Here is a 22,443-nt window from a genome sequence, read left to right on the forward strand (position 1 = left end):
CACACAATAGAAAGTGAGTATCAAAACCATAGGTGTGCACCAGGAGTTCAATCTTTAATTCTAATAAAAAGAAAATTCATAGTAAAGGCTATAAAAAACAAACAAAAAGATTCTCATGGGAATAAACTACAAAAATGATCAAAATAATCAACTTACTAGCAAAAGGAAATCAGAAGCCAGATAAACATTCTAATGTGAGAACACAGGTTTAAATTTCTTTATTTAATAAACCAAGGAAGAGACTCTTACGATATTAGCCTTAATGGGTATGAGAAATATTATACTATAATAGAAAATTGCATATGCACAGAAAACTGAAAGTTTGGGAGATCCATAGCGATCAGACCTGCACTTTCCCAGAGGCATCCAGGACTGCTATGGGGCATCGCAGGGAGGCCAATCAGGTGGGGCTTAGGGTACTGGAATAAGAGCTGGTTTCATTGAAAAATAAAATTTAAAAAACACACACACACACAACTCAAAGTTTGAAACCCATTCCATAGGTGAAAAAACCTGAACCCTACCCATGCATGTCCACCGAGAAACAGATGAAATACATGTCAGGTCTTCCAAATCCTCTTTCAGAGATGTTAAGCTTTCTTTCATCTCAGAATTTACCTTAAAAATTACTGACATTCTTCCACAATGGCCTCTTATCATCTCTTGGAGGAGCTCCGGCGTGTAGTGGGGCGCACGCTGGGCTGGTGTGCAAGGGCAGCGGTGTAAAACCACCAGCTCTTCCCGGGGCCAAAGACCAGGCTTCTACTCCCACAAAGAGGTCAGGGTCTCAGAAAGCCACAGGGGAAGTTCTACCCTATCTTTCAGGGTTGCTATGTGTCAAAATTGACTCAATGGCAGAGGTATCACCTCTTGGAGAGGTGTGTTATAGATGCGTGCATTATAGATGTTTAGATTGAGTCACTTTGGGCTGAAGCACAGAATATTAAATCGAGCTTTGCTCTGGTGGGTATGGTTAAGTGAAAGATCTACATGAGTCATGTTAACAGCAGCACAGGAATTTCAGGCACATCAACTTTTTAAAAACATCACTAAGAGGTGAATGTAAAATTGACAAAATCATAGCCTAGAAGTAATTAATTTCAGTGGAATCAATTAAATATTAAGCAGAAACAAAGGACAAAATTACAGGAATAATTTTTTAACTTTATATGCATTTTCTAAGAAAGGGAAAATATAAATCACTACCAAAAGTCCAGTGGGGCCATGTTTCCATTGTCGCTGCGTTATTTACCCCACAGGCTAAACCAAAGCCCATTGCTGACAAAATCTCCTCATTCTCTCTCTTTTCTGAGTGAATTCTCAATCTCACCGTCTGTCTCAGTTGTCTGGTGTTGCTATACCAGCACTAGCTATTCAATAACAAGCGATGGCTTGAACCAACAGAAACTCATTTTCTCCTAGTTTCGGACGCTAGAAATCAAATTCAGCACAGCACCTCTAAGGGAAGTCTTTCTGTACCAGGCCTAGAGGAAGGTCCGCGTCTTTTCAGCTGGTTTCCTGCTTCCTGGTTTTGACAGCTACCTCCCCCATCTCTGCTTCTAGCTTGCCTTTTTCTCTCTTATGTCTTGAAAGAGATGACCTGGGGATACAGCTGCACTGATCCTGCCTCACAAACGCAACAACCAACCAATTCCCACGTGGGATTATAACCGCAGGCATAAAGGCTAGGGTTTAAAACACCTATTTGGAAGGGGTGGGGGTGGGGGAGCACAATTCCACCCATAGCGTCCTCTGAATGGACGGCTGGTGTCATCAAGGCCATGCGTCATGAGAGTCTGCAGCAGGAGGATGCATGGGCTCTGCCTTTCATTATCTTTTGGAGGAACACACAGACCCTTGGGGTAAGTTCCCAGCAGTGGTGGGCCTTCAAACTGAGTCCAGGGTTCCTCAAGGAGAAAAGAAAACAACTTATCTGTCACATTAGACAGTGTTATTTTTTTTCTCCACAATATTTAAAAGTCAATTTCAATGGACTAAAAGTTTATCATAAATGGATGAGTGATAATAAAGCAAACATTTTTAATGGACCATTGTTGAAGAGCAGCTTCATTTCATCTTATCTAGTCTTTTCAAAAATTCAACACTAAACAATCCAAAATCAATAATAGTAAGAAATAAATTAAATGAAAAACTTTTAGCTAAAGATCCATAGTTCTGTTTTTAGTTACCTAGTTCCTAAAAGCGATCTACCATAAAGCATGCAGGCCTCCAGTGCTGCAGTGGAGGCCAAACAAACATGAACATAAAGCTCTATAAATGAACTGATGTTTACAGGGTATAATCTTTAGTTAACAGACCCATTTACCTACAGCGTTCTGCACAGCTCACAGAAGCAAATGTCATCGTCCTTCACGGTGACCTTGGAAGTTGTTCTGTATGGGAACCACTCAGTGAAAACAGCTCTTTCTAATGGATTTGGACAAGAGCCTCTTATGGTGGTTTCTTACAGTCTCTGAGTCTGTTCCCTAAAACATGTCCTAAACATAGGAAGACGCATCCCTGAAGCAGAAGAAATTATTCAAGAGCAGACTTGGGGATGTGGGAAGAACTATTGACATCCAAGTGAAGATGGGCATCTTTTTGTACCCCCAAGAGTGGTCACAGCCTCCTCAGACTTCCTGGATCCCTTCCTAGTGCCCCAAACTTAAACCTGGGCTCCTGAAGCCTGGCTGGTATCAGTGGCAATGATGCAAAGTGACTATGGGCAGTAAGAGGTAAAGTGAGCTGTGTTTCAGGTAGGATTAGATGAAATAAAATATTAAGCGAGACATAGAAGTCGCCTACAGAGCACGGAAGGAGTCCTGGTTGCATAATCATTACAAATTGGGCTGCTAACTGTAAGGGGAGTAGTTTAAAACCACCGGCCACTCAGAGGAGGAGGAGGAGGAGGAGAGACTTTCAACTCTATTAAAGGGTTGTTGTCTTAGAAGCCCACAGGGGCAGTTCTATTCTGTCCTATGGAGTGGCTATGAGGTGGCATCCACTTAATGGCAGTAAATTGGGTTTAGGTATAGGACACTGACTTGTAGATCCTTTATCTATATAGAACAACAACACCACCCCCCTCCCAGCACATTGCCATCCTAGGGAACCCATAGGTGCAGAGTAGACCTGAACTCCCCAGTTGGCAATGCTGTGGCCATTGGGAGGCAGAGCACCAGGTCTTTCTCCCGGGTGCCTCTTGGTGAGTCTCAGTTGTCAACCTGCTGGTTAGTAGGGTGATGCCCAACTGTTTGTGCTCTCCAAGAGCTTCTGAACAGAGGGCTCAGAATGCCACCACTTTACCGACTAGATTCCTCGCATGCATCAAACGCGGTTCTGGGTCTACAGGCCGACGAGGGGAAGGAAAGTGCAAAGGTAGGAGGAAATCATCGTTGTGCTGTGCTTTATTTAGCAGTTGGACTTCCTGAGCAAAAGGGCAGCAAGCAGCCGGCTTAAAAGAGCAAGCCACACGTATTCTTGTAGTGATTTCATAAATAGAACCACACCTTTGGAATCTGGAGGACAAAGAAATGTATGTTCCAGAGATCATTTTTTAAACATGACTGTTGACTCTTGGGATAGGATTCCATTCATTCAATTTCCTTTCATGACCCTGTCATTAGTTTTCTCCAACTGATGCTCAGAGAGCGTTAACGCTGTGGCCACGCCAGTAAATGACAATAACTCCGCACATACAGAGTCACTCTGAGCCGGAATTGACTGGATGGTGCTAGAGTAGGCGTAGTGAACACGTGTAAGTCATAACCATTGAATGGAGAAGTCATTCTATCATAACACCAGCCACACTCAAGGCCACCAGGCTGCTGCCCACTTAAAGGGGCCCTACAGGATCGAGTAAAACTGCCCGCTGGCTTCTAAAGTGGTATTCTCCTAAGCGGACTGCCACGTTTCTCTCCCGCAGAGCGGCCGATCCTTTTGGTCGGCAGTGAATGCTTACCCTAATGTAGCACCTTCTCATAAAACCCACTATGTCATTTCACTGAGAATACGGCTGGATCAAAGAAATGAGTCTATCATTTCACTGAGAATAAGGCTGGATCAAAGAAACGAGTCTAAAATTATTCTCCCAAACAGATTTCATTAACAGAGCTTGCTTGGCACATGTGAAACATGTTAACAGTGAATTTTACTGAAAAGTAAAAGGTTCATTATCTTCTAGTAAAGTCATTGAGCTTTGAGTGACAGGCACTATAGGGTTGCAGTTCTTATGTTTTTTCAAAGTATTATTGACACGTCTTCAAATAAATGACTGTTCATATTTCAACCAATTCATAGCAACACCCAGGAAAACAATCAACAACAATGTGCCCCCCACACACACATCCTATGCCCTACCCCAAAGTACCTCTGAGGTACTCAATGTTTCAACCTGATCCCATGGTTACTGTGAACCTGTTAGCTCCTTGGTTCAGAGTTTGGTACTAACTCACCTTTGCACCTGCCTGCCCTACCGACCACGGTTTCCATGAAGCTAGCTGGCAATAAGTACTGTGAGTCCTTAAGTGTCCATCCCTTTTGACTTCAATGTTCACTGACAGAAAGAAGAGAAATGTGTAAGAGGGGAAACCTAACAGGGCCAAAGACAGGCAAATGTCTTTTGTGAACAGTATTTTGTTTCAATCCGTGCATGGCATGTCTTCTTGTTTGCAATACGTGAGTTTAATATTTAGAAAGATGAATGAAGCCGGCACTATATTCATTTAAGATTCTTTTGGGAAGAGAGAGGGTTATTCTTTCATTAAAAGTTAATGCCATTTTCATTTCACATCTAATTTGACATTGTGAGATATTAGGGAGATTGGAATCATGAAATGTGCCATCCTATGCATTTCGCAGTTGTTATTTCTAAAAGGGATTTTCACTAGAAGGAACAAAATTAATAAAGCACCAGTAATCAAATTTAGAGGTCCCTCCTGATGCTGGCTTCCTAATTCCCTCAGAGTGACACTATCAGTAGTAAGTACCAGGAAGAAAATTCAAGGATTCCACCAAAATAGAAGTTCACTTAAGTCAACAACCAAACATTTCACAAGCACTTACACCTGCTGACTAAATGTAATCACATCTCAAGAGTCACTAATAAGATGAAATGTGCATACATCACTATTCTCTAGGAAAGATGAGCCATGTTTCATTTTATTGGGTACGATGAATTCTAAACCATGAGCCTAAAATTATTCTCCCAACAGGTTTTACTGATAGCTCCTAGTTTTATGTTTCACTTGGCAAACATGAAATATATTTAGTATGGAATTTTCCTAATGGTAAGTGGATAATCAGCTCGTCTCTTGAGCTACAAGGAAAAGAATTTTGCGTCAGAATCTTAAATGCTATCTTCCACTAGGGATTTGGACACTAGCAGGGCAAGAAACTAGTAGGGCAAAAGAAGGAATGAGAGAAAAATATAAAGTCACCTCTATTTTAAACAACAAATAAACAAAAACAGAGGAGCCATCTTTAATTTTTTTTAAGTCACACTTAAAGGCATCCCCATGCTGGAGCCCTAATGGTGTAGTGGGGTATGTGCTGGGCTCCTAACTGTAAGGTCAGTAGTTTGAAACCACCAGTCACACTGCAGGAGAAAGAGGAGACCTTCTACTCCTGAGAAAAGTTCAAGTCTTGGAAACCCACAGAGCAGTCCCACTCGGTGCCATAGCATCACTGAGAGGCAGAACTGGTGGTAGTGAGAAAGGCATTCCCGCAGTGGTGCCCCAAATATGAATTTTAAAAGGAACACAAAAGAGTTTAAGAAATATCCTTGTCCTCTGTAGTACTTTTATCATCATGAGACAATGCGAAGTAGCTCCAGGGTACACACCAATACTTGCTTCACATAAAGCACGCCTCTCCCCTCACCTCAAGAGTCCTAAACTCCATTAGGGAATACGAGCAGAAACAACTGTGAAGCAGAGGTGGACGAGAGCAGCAGAGGTTTGAGTAGAGACCATGATGTTCGGAAGAAGAAAGAATTTCCAAGGGTGGAAACAATATTCACTAAGCATTAGCAAGATGGACAGACGTCAGAGACAGAAGACCGGAGTCCCTGACAGGTTTGAAAGCACGGGGGTTTGAAGGCACAGAACACAAGAACAAATGAGTTCTTTCTTTACCAGGGATCGGCCAGCAGTATCATACAAGACTGGTATTTGCTCTCGTCCTGGAGAAAAAGACATGCTAAAGCAGACAACCAAGTTCACTGACAACTCTAATATCTAAAGTTTTTCAATATTAACTGAATCCTGAGTTTGTACTAGGCACTACACTAAGAATGGTGAGTTTAAAACATATAATTCTTAATGATTTTTCCAGTGTAACTAAATTTACAAATAAAGAATACCTGGGAAGAAAATGCAAGTGCCACAGTCTATGGTCTAAATGGAAATGGCATTCCTGTCCTGGTCAAAAGAGACGTGAGTTGTTAGAGGGCAAATCCCACTGCAAGGCAAGGCCATCTGTTATCCTGGCAGGATGAAATTGTCCTGAAAGGACATGCTCCAGTGAGAAGGGCACATTATTTTATATTTGAATCAACCAGTCATATCTTTATATCAAGAAATATAATAGCAAGACATGAGAAATCAATCTAAACTAGAATTTGTTTGGAAAAGGCTTTTTTTGGGGGGTGTTAAGCAGATGAGTGGGACAGGCAATGATACAAGGTCAGATTTTAAATGAACTCATGCCTCACAAAAGGACGAGCATCCTGGACAGATTTATCCTTGAGGGTGAAGTCTTCTGAGGCAGAAGAAACAGTAGACTGACAAATGTGGGTGGGGGGTCTTGTCAACCAAGTGATCAAGGCAGAAAAGAAGTTACAGTTCTGGGGTGTGGTGATTACAGACCTTCATTTGCTTGTGTACACGATTCTAATAATAGTTACCTGATATTATTAACAAAAATCCATGTGGGGGGAAAAGTCTCAAATATACTCCTTATAAGGCTGGTCCCTTGAAGATTACACCGAAATTACTTCTAGAGAAATGCAGGGCTGGGTCTGACAGCACATGATCTTTATGTTCTAGATGGTGTGTCTGCATCATCTAGGCTTCCAAGTGTTACATCCTCACAGGGGCACCCTGGTGACGCAGTGACTATGCACTGGGCAGCTAAGTGCCAAGGCCAGCAGTTAGAAACCACCAACTGCTCCCCAGGGGAAGTTCCATAGGAGGCTTTCTAGTCCTGTTAAGTTGTGCAGTCTTAGAAGCCCACAGGGACAGTTCTACCTTGTCCTAGAGCAGTGGGTCTCAACCTTCCTAATGCCGTGACCCCTTTCATACAGTTCCTCAATTGGGGTGACCCCCCAACCATAAAATCATTTTCATTGCTACTTCTTAACTGTAATTGTGCTACTGTTATAAATGGGCAACCCCTGTGAAAGGGTTGTTTGGCCCCCAAAGGGGTCGCGACCCACAGGTTAAGAACCGTTGTCCTACCCTACAGGGTTACCATGAGTCAGAGCCGACTTGATGGCAGTGAGTTTGAGACAGATCAGATCAGAAACATTACAACAAACACAGTATTTCAGATTACCACATGTATCTTACTTTACAGTCGAGGTTCTTAATCAGAGGACTAATCACCGGGGGCCTGCTTATTAGTCTGAATACATTGAGCTGTTCCACCCCTTGAGATCGATTGAGTGGCTGAGTCCAGGCATGCCTCAAAGATATTGTGGGTTCGCTTCCAGATCGCCTTTATAGTTAATACTGCAATAAAAGTTATGTTTATACTATACTGTAATCTATTAAGTGTGCAATGGCACATGAAAGACTGAAGTATTATGAGAATCACACAGAGATATGAGCTCGTGCTGCTGGGTGCCACACAGCTTTACTTTGTAAAAAAGAAACAGCATCTGCAAAGTATAACACAATGAGGTCTGTCTGTGCTTGGAAAACAATTCCAAGGTTATTGTCATACGCAGTGCAGGTTCAGAACCAAAACAAAGCAAATGCAAGAGAGAAGGGCATTTCAGTGAAAGAGTGGGCAGATTGAGGATTGGAAGTCAGTCCTGAGATGTATTTAACTGTTGGCCATGTTGATGCTCCTTCTGAAGATCAGGTTTTTTATCTGTGGGATCAAAAGAAGATAGTACCTGTTCTGTCTTCATCACAGGATCCAAAAAGATTTGTTAGTTATCTACTGATGGAGAACAGGATACCTGAAAGCCTGTGGTTTTAAGCAACAATCATGATGTCTTAGGTTCTGGAGGTCAAGCATACGGGCATAATGAAGATCCAAATCAGGGTCTCTCACAAGGCAGCAATTAGTAAAGTTTGGCCCTTATGGTACTGTGGGTTATGCGCTGGGCTGCCAGCTGCAAGGTTGGTGGTTCAAACCACCACTTGCTCAATCAGAGAAAGATGATACTATCTACTCCTGGAACCCTTTCCAGGCTTGGAAAACCCTTCCGGGGTCGCTGTGAGTCAGAATGCGGAGCCCTGGTGACAAAGTGGGTTACGTTTGGGCTGCTGACTGCAAAGCCAGCCATGGGAGCCCACCAGGTGCTCCATGGGAGACAGAGGAGGCCTCCTCTCCTTATAAGGTTCGCTGCTTCTGAAACCCAGAGGGGAACTTCCACTCTGTCCTATAGGTGTGCTCAGAGGTGGCCTTGACTGATGGTAGTTTCTTTTGCTGTGTGTGAGAGTCAGAACCTACTTGTAGGCAGCGGTTCGGGCTTTGGAAGGAGTGCAGGACGAAGAACGAGGCCTGAAGGACAGGGGGAGGGCTAATAATTGACCGCTGAAGACTGCCGCATGCGCACTACTTCCATACCACTGAAGACTGCCGCATGCGCACTACTTCCATACCACTGAAGACTGCCGCATGCGCACTACTTCCATACCACTGAAGACTGCCGCATGCGCACTACTTTCATGCTTTTTTTGTTGTCGTTGCTTTTGTGACAGACCTTAGTCCTGCAGATATAGTGTTCCCTTGGTGAATGAGTGTGACTGAAATGTTTGCCTGGTGTCTAACTCTCATTGCTTTCTTCAACAGTGTTGTTTTTAACCTGTATAATTGACATTTCATGAATTTTATGCTGGAAAATTTTCCTATAGAAGTATATTTTCCTTTCTCCAATACTCTAAAACCTATACTATTGGCTATATTAATGATACCTCATATTAGAATAATCAAATGTGTCATGGAGGTTACTTAAATTATTTCTCAACAAGCTGAAAACACTGTGTCTACAGTGAACCGGGAATATATAAACTTCAGACATGGATTTTGAGCTTACACATAATCATAACCCCTAAACTGAGAACAATTACTTCTTACAATGTGGCCCTGCTCAGTACATACCCTCATGGAGTGATTCCATTTTTCATTTATCCATTTTAAATTTATTCTAGTTGCTATTATTTTCTGTGTTCTTTCATATTGAAGTTTTATTCTGTGGTTACTGTTGAAATCTTCTTAATGATTTTTCATATGAAATCCAATAGAGACAATGGCTAGATTAGTATTTCTTTAGGGTCATGGCAGGGAAGGTAGGGAAGTTGCAAGGTAATGGGAAGCTAATAATACTGGGTGCAAAGATGAAGAAAATGTTCTAGAACTGATTGTGATGATTGCTAAACTATTTCAAATATATTTAAACCACTGAATTGTATGGTATGTAAATTATATGCTCGTGAACATGTTTTAGAAAATGACTATGGAGGAAGGCTCATCAACTTGTAATAAGCAGACAGCCCACCCTGCTTGCTGAAAGTGACGAGGCGGCGCAGCCCTTCCTGCTGAAGATGCACGCCCAATCTTCAGCATGGTTACAAGTCAATGCAGAGAGAGAAGTCCTCACCATGAGATTTCAACAGTATCGTGAGATAAATGGAGTGAAGACACCAACGTGGCCAGCGATTTCATCTTACTTGGATCCATAATCAATGCATGCAGAAGCAACAGTCAAGAAATCAAAAGATGAACCGTGTTGAGCAAATCTGCTGCAAAGGGCCTTGTCAGTGAGTTTGAGAGCAGCGGGGCCACTGTGGGAACAGAAGTGTGTCGGGACCAAGTTAGGGCAGAATTCTATTTTGAAAGAAGGATGGGGAGACGTCTTCTCTGTGGCTGTGGGCATGTCACCAGGAGGGATGTTATTGGGAGGGATTGGGGCCTAGAAAAGGGCCAATAAAACAGAGAAGACCCCCTGTGAAATGAACTGCCACCGTGCCTGCAGGACAGGGCAGTGGATGCAACTCGATGATACCTGGCATCTAACAATGCAGCCGTTTCCTCCTAGGGAAAGCCACTTCCAGCTCACTTACTTCGCTGTGGCCGAGTGTCCACGCCTTAGTGTGGGGTTGGCTGGAAACATCAGGTCTCGGCCATAAGAGTCAGTCCAGAGAACACCTCCCAACAAGACAACTAATTTCTTGCAGAGCAAGTCCGCCATAGAGGAAGAAAGGAAATAGTACTCTCTTTTGTAACCACATAATCTCAGAGTAGCATCCCCTCTCTTTATCACAGTCTACTTATTAAGTGCAAAGCATCACCCAGTCCAGCCTCCCACAAAAGGAGAGTATCACACACAGGCATATGTAACAGGAAGTACGGATCACTGGGAATCACGCTAACCATTATCGACCGGAACATATAACATGTGGTGTTTGAGGAATGAAACACTTAGGTGATTGGTTGAAACCTGTTGCAAATGAAAGAAAAAAATTAAGGCAAAATTGAGTTAAGAAAATCCACGTTCCAGACAACATTCGGAGAATCTTTCAGACGTGTCAGCACCTCGTCACTTGCCTCAGAGTTGTCCCACTGTAGCAGTGTTCCACAATCTCTTCTCCGTCTGACACGTCTGAGAGCTCGCTATTCCAGAAAGGGAGCAAAGGGGGGAGGGGGGAGCTAATGAGGGATCTCATGACCCACCAAGCAACACTGAGACAATTCACACTTTCATATTTATAGCACGAGAAGCGGTGTTGTGTAACTCTAGAGAGTATGAGGAAGACTACGAAAATTCAGGAACTGGAGAAAGCTGCTTTAAGGATGATTTGTTCCCAACAAAGAGGCTTAATACTTGAAAATTTACATGGTTACTGGCAGGTTTAAGATATGGGTCGAAATATCTTGTCACTTCTCTTATATAACACACGGTCCCTTTCTCTCCCCTTAACTTTGGTGAGGGCTGTGACTACTCTGACCAGCAGGGTCAGGCCATGGCTTCCGAAGTTACCTTGGAACCTGGATAGCAAGCGATGAGGACAACCAAAGAGCCCAGGAGGCAGACTATGTGGAGAGATCCCAAGGCTTGATAAAAGAGAGAGAGAGAGAGAGAGAGAGAGAGAGAGAGAGAGAGAGAGAGAGAGAGAGAGAGAGAGAAATGCCTGTCCAGCCCATCTGCTCTATCCTCTGGTAGTTCCCACTAAGTCACCATTCGTTGGTAACCACATGAGACTCCAAGTCACAACGGTCCAGTCTAGCTCAGAAAACCACGAAAGATAAAAACCACTGCTGACTGGTCATCTGACACAGCTATGTATCATTGTTAGTTGTTGTTAGGTGTGCTTGAGTTGGTTCTGACACATGGCAGGCCTATGTCCAACAGAAGGAAAGGTAGCCAAGTCCTGCACCATCTCCACAATTGTATATATTAGGTTAAAAAATATTCCAACCATTGAAGACAATTGGATCACAGAGGCAAACCACTAAATCCCTAACAAGCTATAATGAAAATTACTTCCACTGGGAGGTATGTACAGGAGGCATGGATATGCCCAGCGTCACTCAGAGCTTAGTAAGAAAGTACATACACTTTTGTAAATCAGAGCATCCGGGATGCAGCATTTCCATTCCTAATATGTCAGATTCACCAAGAGAGTAAAAAGTGTGCTCGGCAATTTCTTGGTCCTCAAATCATATAATTGCTACAAATTATGTGGTATCACAATGTCACTGCAAATATTATCTATTCCTTTAAACACCCGTCACTCTTTCATATGCACATTACTCTGCAGGTCATACATACCGTTTTATTCAAGAATCATGCATATCGTGATCCTTTCAATTCCCCTTTCTTCTCTATGACATTTATTCAAATCTCTCTCGCTTTCCTCCCATTCCAAATTAGTTTTCAGATAAACTTTCAATCACATTTTCAATCCACCACCTCCTCTTGCCTATTCCAATACCTTGACCTACTAAATGCGTCTGTATAGCTTCAGGTGCCCTTTATAAATATCTTAGTCTTCACTGTCCTGGAAATATTGATGCCATGTTATGAAATCTATAACTATTGATAAATATCCCTAATGTGGCATCCTAACTTCTTTACTCACTCAAGTCTCACATTTTTTCTATAATCAATGCTTCCTAGTTCGTCACTACTCAAAAACCAAAACACATAATTGTTGAGCCGATTCTAATTGTAGGAAAACTGATAGCAAGTTGGAATTGTCCCACAGGGTTTCCAAAGCTGTATGTTAATCTTGAAACACACACACACACACACACACACACTTTATTGCCCTTTCGGTGAGTTTCCCACCTACTTGTGCATACGCAAGTGATTTCGTGGCACTGGCTGCAATCTCCGCATTTAGCATTAGCATTTAGCTTACACATGTTGTCTGCGATGATGTGCCCGGATATTAACAAGCATTGCTTTATGAGAAAGACCTTCCCAGGCCACCATATGTGGAGTAGCAGCTCTCACAGGCCTTACTGCCACACGACACATTTGTTCACTTACTAGCTTATCTCACTGGGATGGAATTCCTGGAAAGAGAAGCTGTTTGGTGCACCGTGGTCACTTTAGAACACGGAAGAATAGTTTGAGTTCAAAGTAGGAAGGTAATAAGTACTTGTTTTAAACAAAAGAATAGCTTAATGGAAACACAAACATAAATGTTCTTAGTTTCATGTACAGAAAGTTTACAGTGCTACAATGGAAAACCACGCAGAGCCACAAGCACTTGCTTCACCATGTGAGCTAATCCCTATCCTGTCTATGTAACAGGCCAGCTAACCTTGGCGCAGAAGTTTCTTTGCACAGAGAAATGCGACGAGCTATTTTATAGTGGAGCGCATCACTGTCCTAGTTGTCCTTAAGCAAATGACCCTCACGGGGTATGTTGCCAACATTTCTGTTAGCTTAGGAACACAGAACTTAAAGCATTTATCTACAGCTTCCATATGATTCACTCATGTTATTTCTCTAATTTCTTAAATTTCATCTCTTCAACACTTTTCCCCATATGGAAACACAGGGACCATGCTTCCCCTTGAGGCTACGCGGCCCTTACCTCTAGGATCCTTGGAACACCAAGGAGAAGTGCAGGTCTCCTTTGAAAACCAAGTTTCAATTCTTGTAACCAAGTTCAGATATTGGTCCATTTTCCCCGTCAAAGGCCTTGTCTCCCTCTGGGTGAAAGGTTCTCTCCTGTGCACACAGAGTGAGGACGGAGCTAAGAGCGGCCCCGAGAGAAAGGGCGCTGGCCTCCTAACATTCCCATCCCTTCGAGAGGACTTAGCCTGGTTGAGCTACAGTCTCCCTCAAGTAATGGGTCCTTCCTCCATTTCTGTTGTTCATTCCTTCCTCGACTCCTGTCCCCCACTAGTTCCCATACTCCTTGATGGATGAATGGATAATTGAATAGGTTAAAAATATGGGATGTTTACTCTAATGTAAAAACTACAAGAAAATTACTTATTACTAAGGGAAGATGTTAGCAAATTTTATCACATTTATAGAATATCATTGCACAATTAAAATATTATTTTCAAATATGTATTGACTTGAAAATAACTCCTTATTTAATCTTAAGATGAAAGAGAAGCTGAAGAGTCACAAATGTACCGTGAACTCAACTGTGAAAATCTAGAAAAAACAACTACAAAAAATGCTTAACACTGATTATCTTTAAGTACTGATTTGGAGTTATCATATGGTTTCTAAATTCTTGTTTTATTTTTCACAAACAGATTGCACTGAAATAATTTGCTACTATGTCAAAAAATTATGCATATTGATATGACTTGAAAAGATAAGTGGAAATCAAAATAATTATGCACTGAATTGATTAAGTCGCATTATCGAAAACTCACAGCCATCAAGTCACAGGGACTCACAGAGACCCTTTTTCTCTCCCGTGGAACAGCTGGTGAGTTCAAACTGCTGACCTTGTGGTAAAAAACCCAAGCCCAAGATGTGCCACCACAGGTAAGTCGTGCTGCGATCGTCATTAAATGAACAAAGTCTATCTCCACCGTCTTCCATCCCAACATGGATTGCTTAGTTCTCTACTTCTCTCAGTTGCTATCATAACATCACAATGTATTAATTTTATTACCCTGCCATTGTAACATTCTTACCCTCATGTTAAGTATTTGCTTACTTGTTTTATTACTTTATGAATAATTGTACCTGTATTTAATTTTTAATTTTGTTAAAGCCCAGTTTTACCCATGCAACCCCACCCACCTTCGCTCCTTCAACAGACCCCTCCTGCCCCCACCCCACTCCTACGTAATTGCCCTTGCCTGCCTTGCCCGCAGTGCCCCTCCAGCTTCATTGCTGTGGTCATGCGCTGCCCACGGCTTCCCGGAGTTCTCAAGGCTGTGGCCTCTGGGAAGCAGATCCCCAGGTCTGTTTCCAGGACACTTCCGGGTAGGTTTCAACCACCCACCATTAGGCGACTAGCCCAGTGCTTCACTCTAATGTCACCCTTTTCCACTTTAGATCTTGTAGCCTTTCCCTCGATGCTTGGTCAAACACTGTCCTAACACTTTTCTCCTTTACACCCACCGTCTTAGCTGTCCTCCTGGACCGACACACTTTTTAAATGAGAAAGGGTAGAGGGATTCTGAGGGGTGCGGTGGTGGGATGCTAGTCCAGGTCAGCAAGTGGAACCCACCAGCCGCTGCACAGGAGAGAGATGTAGCAGTCAGTTCCTTAAGCTCCTGGCCTTAGACACGCACACAGACACACACACACGTGTTTCAATTCTGAATGAAACATATACAAATACAGACAAATGGCATATACATGGAATGGAGGTGGGGCGGGAGATACAGTTTAACAACTGTACCAATCAAATCATGTGCATATGTTAGCGAACAACCAGTGGATGAATTTCTATTGCAAGCCAGAAGGCTCGGAGAGCAGGGAAACAACCCAGGGTTATCAGCATTCAAAGACAGGTGGGCAGGGGAGAGGGGACAGCAACATACCCCAAAGACTGAGTCCTGCCAGACCCACTGTCAAGACTGCCTTGCACTGGGCCCCAAGCCACACAAACCCAGGCGCATCTGCCAAAGGTTGCAGGCAGCTGTGCAAGCACTCGCTGCCATTTGCTCAGCTGTTTTGAAGCAAGAAAAATGCATATTCCCAAGAGCCAACCAAGTAGACTTCTTTTGCAATTCAGAACATTGCAGTTAGAATACAAATTTTCTTATTAGCTCTGATTTTGTCACTCTGAATATATATTCACCGGATGAATGCAGTCTACTGCCCCCCTTTGTAACTAATGGAGGCGAACAGAATACATTACACCGCATTAAAAAATGGGCAATGCTGAAGAAATGAAAATAAATCACTCTTCGATCTAAGAGCAGAGTTGCTGCTCAGAGAATTAGGTGCCCATTCACCTGGCAATTCAGATCGTCTTTAAAATGATTTGTCAAAATCCCATCACTTTCTCTCCTTTGCTGCATATAAGCACTGCGATTTCAAGGAAAATGATTTAATGTTGAAATCTCGAAATGCAGCAGAGCCAGCTCGTCTTATATAGATTGTGTTCCAGAAATGGATTCAATGGATTGGTGGGGGCGGGGTGGGTGGGTGTTGTGGTTACAAAGGCTTCTTACTGACTGATCTGGTGCCTTTCACATTCAGTGTAAGGACTCTGTGTGGGAGTTAATTATATTAGTTATCTTGGATAGCGAGCTATTAATTTTGTGCTTCATAGTTATTAACTATCTTTTGGTACACAGTTCACAGGTGAATGAATGGACTTAATCTCTGTATTAAAACACAGAACAAACCAAAATAATCCCATGCTTCATGACTTCAGAGTTGATTATCTCCCTGGCGATGCTCTACCGGAGGCCAGCTACCTCACCCCTGCTTTCCTACCGTCTCTGGCTGTTTACATGAGAAGATCCCCAAAGTGCATTTAATCGCACTTTAATAGTCGTTCCTCTTCAGACCAGACATAAAAGGTCACCCTGGGAAAGCATTTTTTCCCAGTGATTCATGGGTGGGGTCTATAAAGCCTCCCCGCCCAACAATTATTCCTGTCCTGGAGCGTTTGCTTCTTTGGTGTGATATAAGCTGAACATTCGGAATTTCAGACAATTGAGTTACCAGGGGTCCTCCAAATAATTCAGGAGAGAAATAAAATATTTAAACGGTAGCACTTACTGTCGAGAGAAGTGTGTAGTGCTCTCATTTTTTAGTCATGTCCAATTCTTTAGGGCAAAAACGTTACATCATTTAATCTTAAAGCAGCGATTTTGTGTAGATGATGGTCTTTAGCTCCTAATTATCAAGGGCCCTTTATAGTTCAGAAAGCATTACACATGTGAAATAATTACAGTAAATGAAAAAGTTATTACCATAAATTATGATGGTTATCTGCACTTAAGGGTGGATGTGCCCTAACAACTCAGTGTATCGATATTCCGGTGGGAAATTTACAACAATTTATTTCTCTAACTTATTAAAAGCCTAGTTATAGCTTGGAGGTCTCAGAATATCCATAAAATTTCTGGGTATGGAAATTATTGCTATAAAATTAAGAAATGACAGCAAACCTCCATATTAGAAGTAATCTAATAGGGCATTACCAATCAAAAAAAGAGGTAAGTAAAAATATGGTACTTAAAAGGGGAATTTTTCGCTAAGCCTTATCAATAATCTATGCTTTCATGAAACTCATTTTTGGATTTCCAGCTACATAATGATACCTCATCAACAGGAAATAAGCCTCTGGTGATTTCCCTCTATCCATAATGGAGGGATAGGAACAGACTGACGGCCAGAGCACTGGCGAGATGACTATCAGAGAGCAAAATGACGAATCTGACTTGAACGGTTAAGAGTCTGTCAATTGATCCCTCTCACTCTGATACATGTTAGGCCTGATCTTTTCAACAATTTCTGTGTTTTTTCCCCCTCATTATTGGGGTTTGTCTCTGATGTGTTTCGTCATTGTGGGTAGCCCTCTTGGATTTTTCTTCCATGTTTTTCTGATTCTCTGTGTATGAAACCCAGGAGGATGAATCTATAGAGACCACAAGGAGAGTGGGGTCATGGGGGTACGGTGGAGAAGGCGGGGTAAAGGGCAGCTGGCATCAAGGAGCTCCAGAAGGAAGAGGATGTTTGAAACTGTGGTAGCAAGTGCACAATACTGCCTGCCAGGTGTGACTGAACTACGGAGCTATACTCTATTACCCCCCAATAAAATGGTTTTGAGAAAAAAAGAGGCTTCATTAACATAATAATTTCCCTTACTTTAAAATTCATTCTAAAATAATACATTATGGATATATTCTTAGCTATACAGTTCCTAGTTGAAGTTCTCTGATTTCAAAGATAACAATTTGATGTTACTTAGCATTAAATAAACCTGAATGTCACAGATTACATCATTACTGTTCAATAATCAGAAAATAGAAGCTTAAGTGGAATCTCGAGTTAGGGTATTACCTTCAGGAAACATTTCAATGCTGTAATGTTATTGTACTTTAGCTTTACATAAATAAAAAAGATCCACTTTTTGAGATAGGTTTTAACATCAAAATCTAGATATGCAAACTAAGGTCCTTTAAAATGATCTCTCTCATTTTTCAGTGTTGTCCTGCAAATTCTATTAGATTTTTACAAAAATGCTCATGGAAATTACGTGAAATGACTATGTAAAATTAAAAGCTTAGCAGAAAAAATGAACAGCAAATTTTTTTGCTACAGACCATAAACTATGAATAAGAAAAGAGATTTAACATGTTTTTAGATAGGAAAATACAAGTTCATAAGCATCATTTCTTCCTGGTATAAAGAATCAATGAAACAGAAAAACTTGTTCTTCGGGACAGAAGAAAGGAAATATTTTAAGAGCTTAAATGAAGGGATTGATATTCAAGGGTAGTCAATTTATCAAAAATAAAAAGTCACCGTATTTAAAATTTTCAAAAGTAATTATTATTTTAGCTAAAAGGATAACTGCTAAAAATAATAGAGAAAAACTATAAATGACGTATCAATACAGTGCTGGCTAAATGAACAATGTTTCATGCATCCAATTAAACCCTTCCATGCCATGGTGTGGAGCTTCATGATTTTTTTCCCCCAAGGAAAATTGTTTAGTAGATATTATAAGGGGAAAAATTCAAGTTGTAAAATGGTATTGAAAATATGACACTATTCTTAACATATACAGAAAAAAACTATAAAGCACATATAAAACTATAAAGCATATACAAAGTACTCCATGCTGTTTTCTCCAGATAGTAGTATAAGGTGATTTGTGTTTATACAATTTGGAATTGAGTGACCCTTCCAGAATAAAGATAAATTATTTTGATAATCCTAAAACATGATTTGAACATTTGCATACAGACAGGGACTTATGGGCAATGAGCATTACCTCCAGTCGAGTCACGTACCAACTCACAGCTACCCTACAGGACAACAGGAGAACAACAACTGTTCCTGAGTGTCTGAGGCTGTATGTCTTTAGGGGGGTAGGATACCTCCTCTTCCCCTGGTGGAGGGGCTGGGGGTTCCAATGACTGACCTCGGGGTGAGCAGCCCAACACATGAACTACAATGACACCAGAGTTCCCTACAGCAATAAATAATTAAGTACAGGAAAGAAATTAGAATCACCATTCTCTAGGAAAAGAAACCCATAGAACCAATCTAGGAAGAAGGTATCCAGAGTGGAGAGATTCCAGGATGTCACTTAGTGTGAGTGAATAGCACTGCTGTGGGGCAGTGGATACTATACGGGGGTTTGTATGCGCCGCAACTTCCTAAACTTTAGTCTTCTTTCTTATGTCCTTGCTGTTGGCTGTAGTGTCTCCAGTCCAATCATGGTGCCCTGCTGCAGCCTCTAACCTCCGTAAGAAAGCTGCACTGCAACGCTGTAGCTGCAAACTCACATGCACGATAAACCAGGAGCACATATCGAGACAGGGTCAGATGAAAGCCTGCTCCAAACATTCTGTCCCCATTTTTAAAGAAGAAGGGAGAGGTAGGATACACCTACCCTACAATTACCGACTGCGGGGCAGTAAGGACTGGGAGGCGCATGTATGCGGCCACATGGGCTACACTCATAACAGAGAGTTTAGGAAGCCGAGACTGGCAGAGGAAGACCTTCACATTTGTGATAGAGATGACACCCAGTTACATTCTCCTGACTAAAAGTTATCCCCCAAATACTGGCCCCTGCCCCCCACCCCTACCAAAATAATGCTACTTTTAAGATGCTTCTTCCATTTCAGCACATGGCTGCTTGCTATGCGGCTAGAGGCTATCTATCTCTGAGTAGTCAGGTTCTACTGTCTGTCCCAACCCCCTTCTGACACTGATTCACAGACTGTCCCCTGGAGAGAGCTCAGGGACCCCAAGGTTGAGCCAGCTTAGGGGCTTCCAAAGTTGTTTCCATCTTGCCTCTAGTACCTGCCCATCTTGTTACATGTGGGCCTCTAGTACCTGCCCACCGTACTACAGCTGAGCTCCCAGGGCTTGCAAGCCCCACGACTACAGAAACCTGTTGGAGAAGACTTCGCTCTCTGGCTTCATGGATCGGTGAGCACCATGCATGCTTTCTCTGTCTCATTATTTTCTCTCAAGTGCATATCCCGAGACTGGACCTTACAACCAATGATCGGACTGTCTGATATTCTGCACTTAGGGCCATGGGAGCAATCTACTCTATTTTGTGTAGTAATGGTGTACGTCGGGCAGTAACAAACGTGAGGTGGGAGGATGAGAGCAATGCTGGATGTGATCATTAAGATTAGGTGCTAACTTGGTCGAATCAATATTCTCAATGGTTTGGTAGTTACATAGTGGTGTCATCTGGCAGTTACGCAATGCTGCAGTCACCTTCCATTTGGTGACCTGATGTGATCAGCCTCCATTTCCACATAATGCTGGTTTTCACCTGGGATCTTTAGAACTTCAGTATGCTGACAAATAAGGAGTGGATGTAATCTATATATCTGCTAGGATGCATGTAATTTGAATCTTTTAACAAACACCTTTACTTACCTAATACTATGCCTAAAGAAATAATTTATATGAAGATGAGCTAATGTGGGAATTCCATTGAATGAAAGTACCCTGTATCATATAATTTATTAACAATTATAATAACTTTATAGGATGTTTATAGAATGGCAGGCAGAGTTCTAGAAACACTGGGGTTTTAAGTAATTTACTTCTCAAAATTATTTATGAGGTGCATGCTACTATTCCCTATGGAAACCAAGTTTCACACAGTTAAAGCTCTTGCCCAGTGTCACCAAATTTAAAAAGTCACAAAGTAGGATTCTAATCCCCCAAAGCAGACCTGCTCCTGTGGGTTTCCCAAGACCGTGGCTCTTTACTGAACTTTTAGAATAGTTTAAAATAAATAAACTAAATCACTAGGTAGAAAGTTACAGAAATAGTCTACATAGTTCTTATAAACCCCTCACCCACTTCCAACTATGAGTATATTACTGTATACACTTGAGTATAAGCCCACCCGAATATCAGCCGAGGCACCTAATTTTACACAAAAAACTACTTAAAAATGTGCCGATTGATGTCCTTCACTGACCCATGGCCCTGCAGAGGGCAAAGCTGGAGATTCAGTGTCGGGATTGGCCCAGTCTGACCCCACCACACCGAGGCAAAACACTAAGGGCGTGCGGCAGAGCTGCAGGGGGAGCAGAGCAGGGAGGTCCCGAGGGAGTGCCAAATAGACTTTGGGGCCAGGGCATGGCACCCCGTCGGACTCGAACAACCAGAGGACACTCCTAGAGATCAGACCTTGAACAATTTACAGGTGTTTTTAAATTAAAAAAAAACCCAATTAATTAATTAATTTTGGGGGGGTCATTGGTGGTTTTTGCTGTTGTCATTTTGTCTTGCTATGTCTTGTTGTGTGTGTGTGCGTGCACGCGTGCGTGCATATTGTTATCTCTGCAGGTCTATCTAGATATGATAGTCTGGATGAATAGTTTGGAGGAGAAAACAAAGGGACAATGGTTCCAGGAGGACATGGGAGAGGGGGAGGTGGGGGAAAGGAGGTGATGTTGACCAACCCAGGGACAAAGGAACAACAAGTGATCCAAAATCAGTGGCAAGGATGATGTAAGAGGCCTGGTAGGGATTGATCAAGGGCAAATTAACTGAGAGAAATTACTGAAACCCAAATGAAGGCTAAGCATGATAGTGGGACAAGAGGAAAGTAAAAAGAAATAGAGGAAAGACCTAGGAGGCAAAGGGCATTTATAGACGTTGAAATACATGCATGTACATATGTAAATACATTTGTATTTGATGATGGGGAAATAGATCTATGAGCATATATTTATAGGTTCAGTATAAAGGGAGCAGATGGATATTGGGTCTCCACTCAAGTACTCCCTCAATGCAAGAACACTTTGTTCTATTAAATTGGCATTCCGTGATGCTCACCTTCCCAACACTATCGCCGAAGACAAATATGTGCATAAGCAAATGTGGTGAAGAAAGCTGATGGAGCCTGGCTATCAAAACAAATAGTGTCTGGGGTCTTAATGGCTTGAAGGTAAACAAGTGCCCATCTAGCTCAGAAGCAACAAAGTCCACATAGAAGTACCAGCCTGTGTGACCACGAGGTGTTGAAGGGATCAGGTATCAGGCATCATCAGAACAAAAAATCAAATAATTGTGAAAGAGGGAGAGTACAGATTGGGGTCCCAAAGCCCATCTGTAGGCAATGGGACATCCCCTTACAGAAGGGTTATGGGAGGAGACCAGACAGTCAGGGTGCAGTGTAGCAATGATAAAACATACAACTTTCCTCTAGTTTTTAAATGCTTCCACCCCAACTATCTTGATCCCAATTCTACCTTACAAAACTGGCTAGACCAGAGGATGCACACTGGTCCAGATAGGAACTGGAAACACAGAGAATCCGTGACGGATGATCCCTTCAGGATCAGTGGTGAGAGTGGCGATACCGGGAGGGTGGAGGGAAGGTAGGGTAGAAAGGGGGAACCAAGTATAAGGATCTACATATAACCTCCTCCATGGGGTTGGACAGCAGAAAAGAGGGTGAAGGGAGAGGTCGGACAGTGTAAGATATAACAAAATATTAATTTATAAATCATCAAGGGTTCATGAGAGAAGGGGAGCGGGGAGGGAGGGGGAAAATTGAGGAGCTGATACCAAGAACTCAAGTAGAAAGCAAATGTTTTGGGAAT

At 42.2% G+C, this 22,443-nt stretch overlaps 1 protein-coding gene across 2 annotated transcripts in view; it reads right to left on the minus strand.

Moving 5' to 3' along the window:
- CDK14 (cyclin dependent kinase 14) overlaps window positions 1-22,443 on the minus strand; it is a 671,591-nt gene that overhangs the window by 225,994 nt on the left and 423,154 nt on the right. The window lies entirely within an intron of this gene.

The sequence above is a fragment of the Tenrec ecaudatus genome, chromosome 9 (genome assembly GCF_050624435.1).
Source record: "Tenrec ecaudatus isolate mTenEca1 chromosome 9, mTenEca1.hap1, whole genome shotgun sequence".
Lineage (NCBI taxonomy): Eukaryota > Metazoa > Chordata > Mammalia > Afrosoricida > Tenrecidae > Tenrec > Tenrec ecaudatus.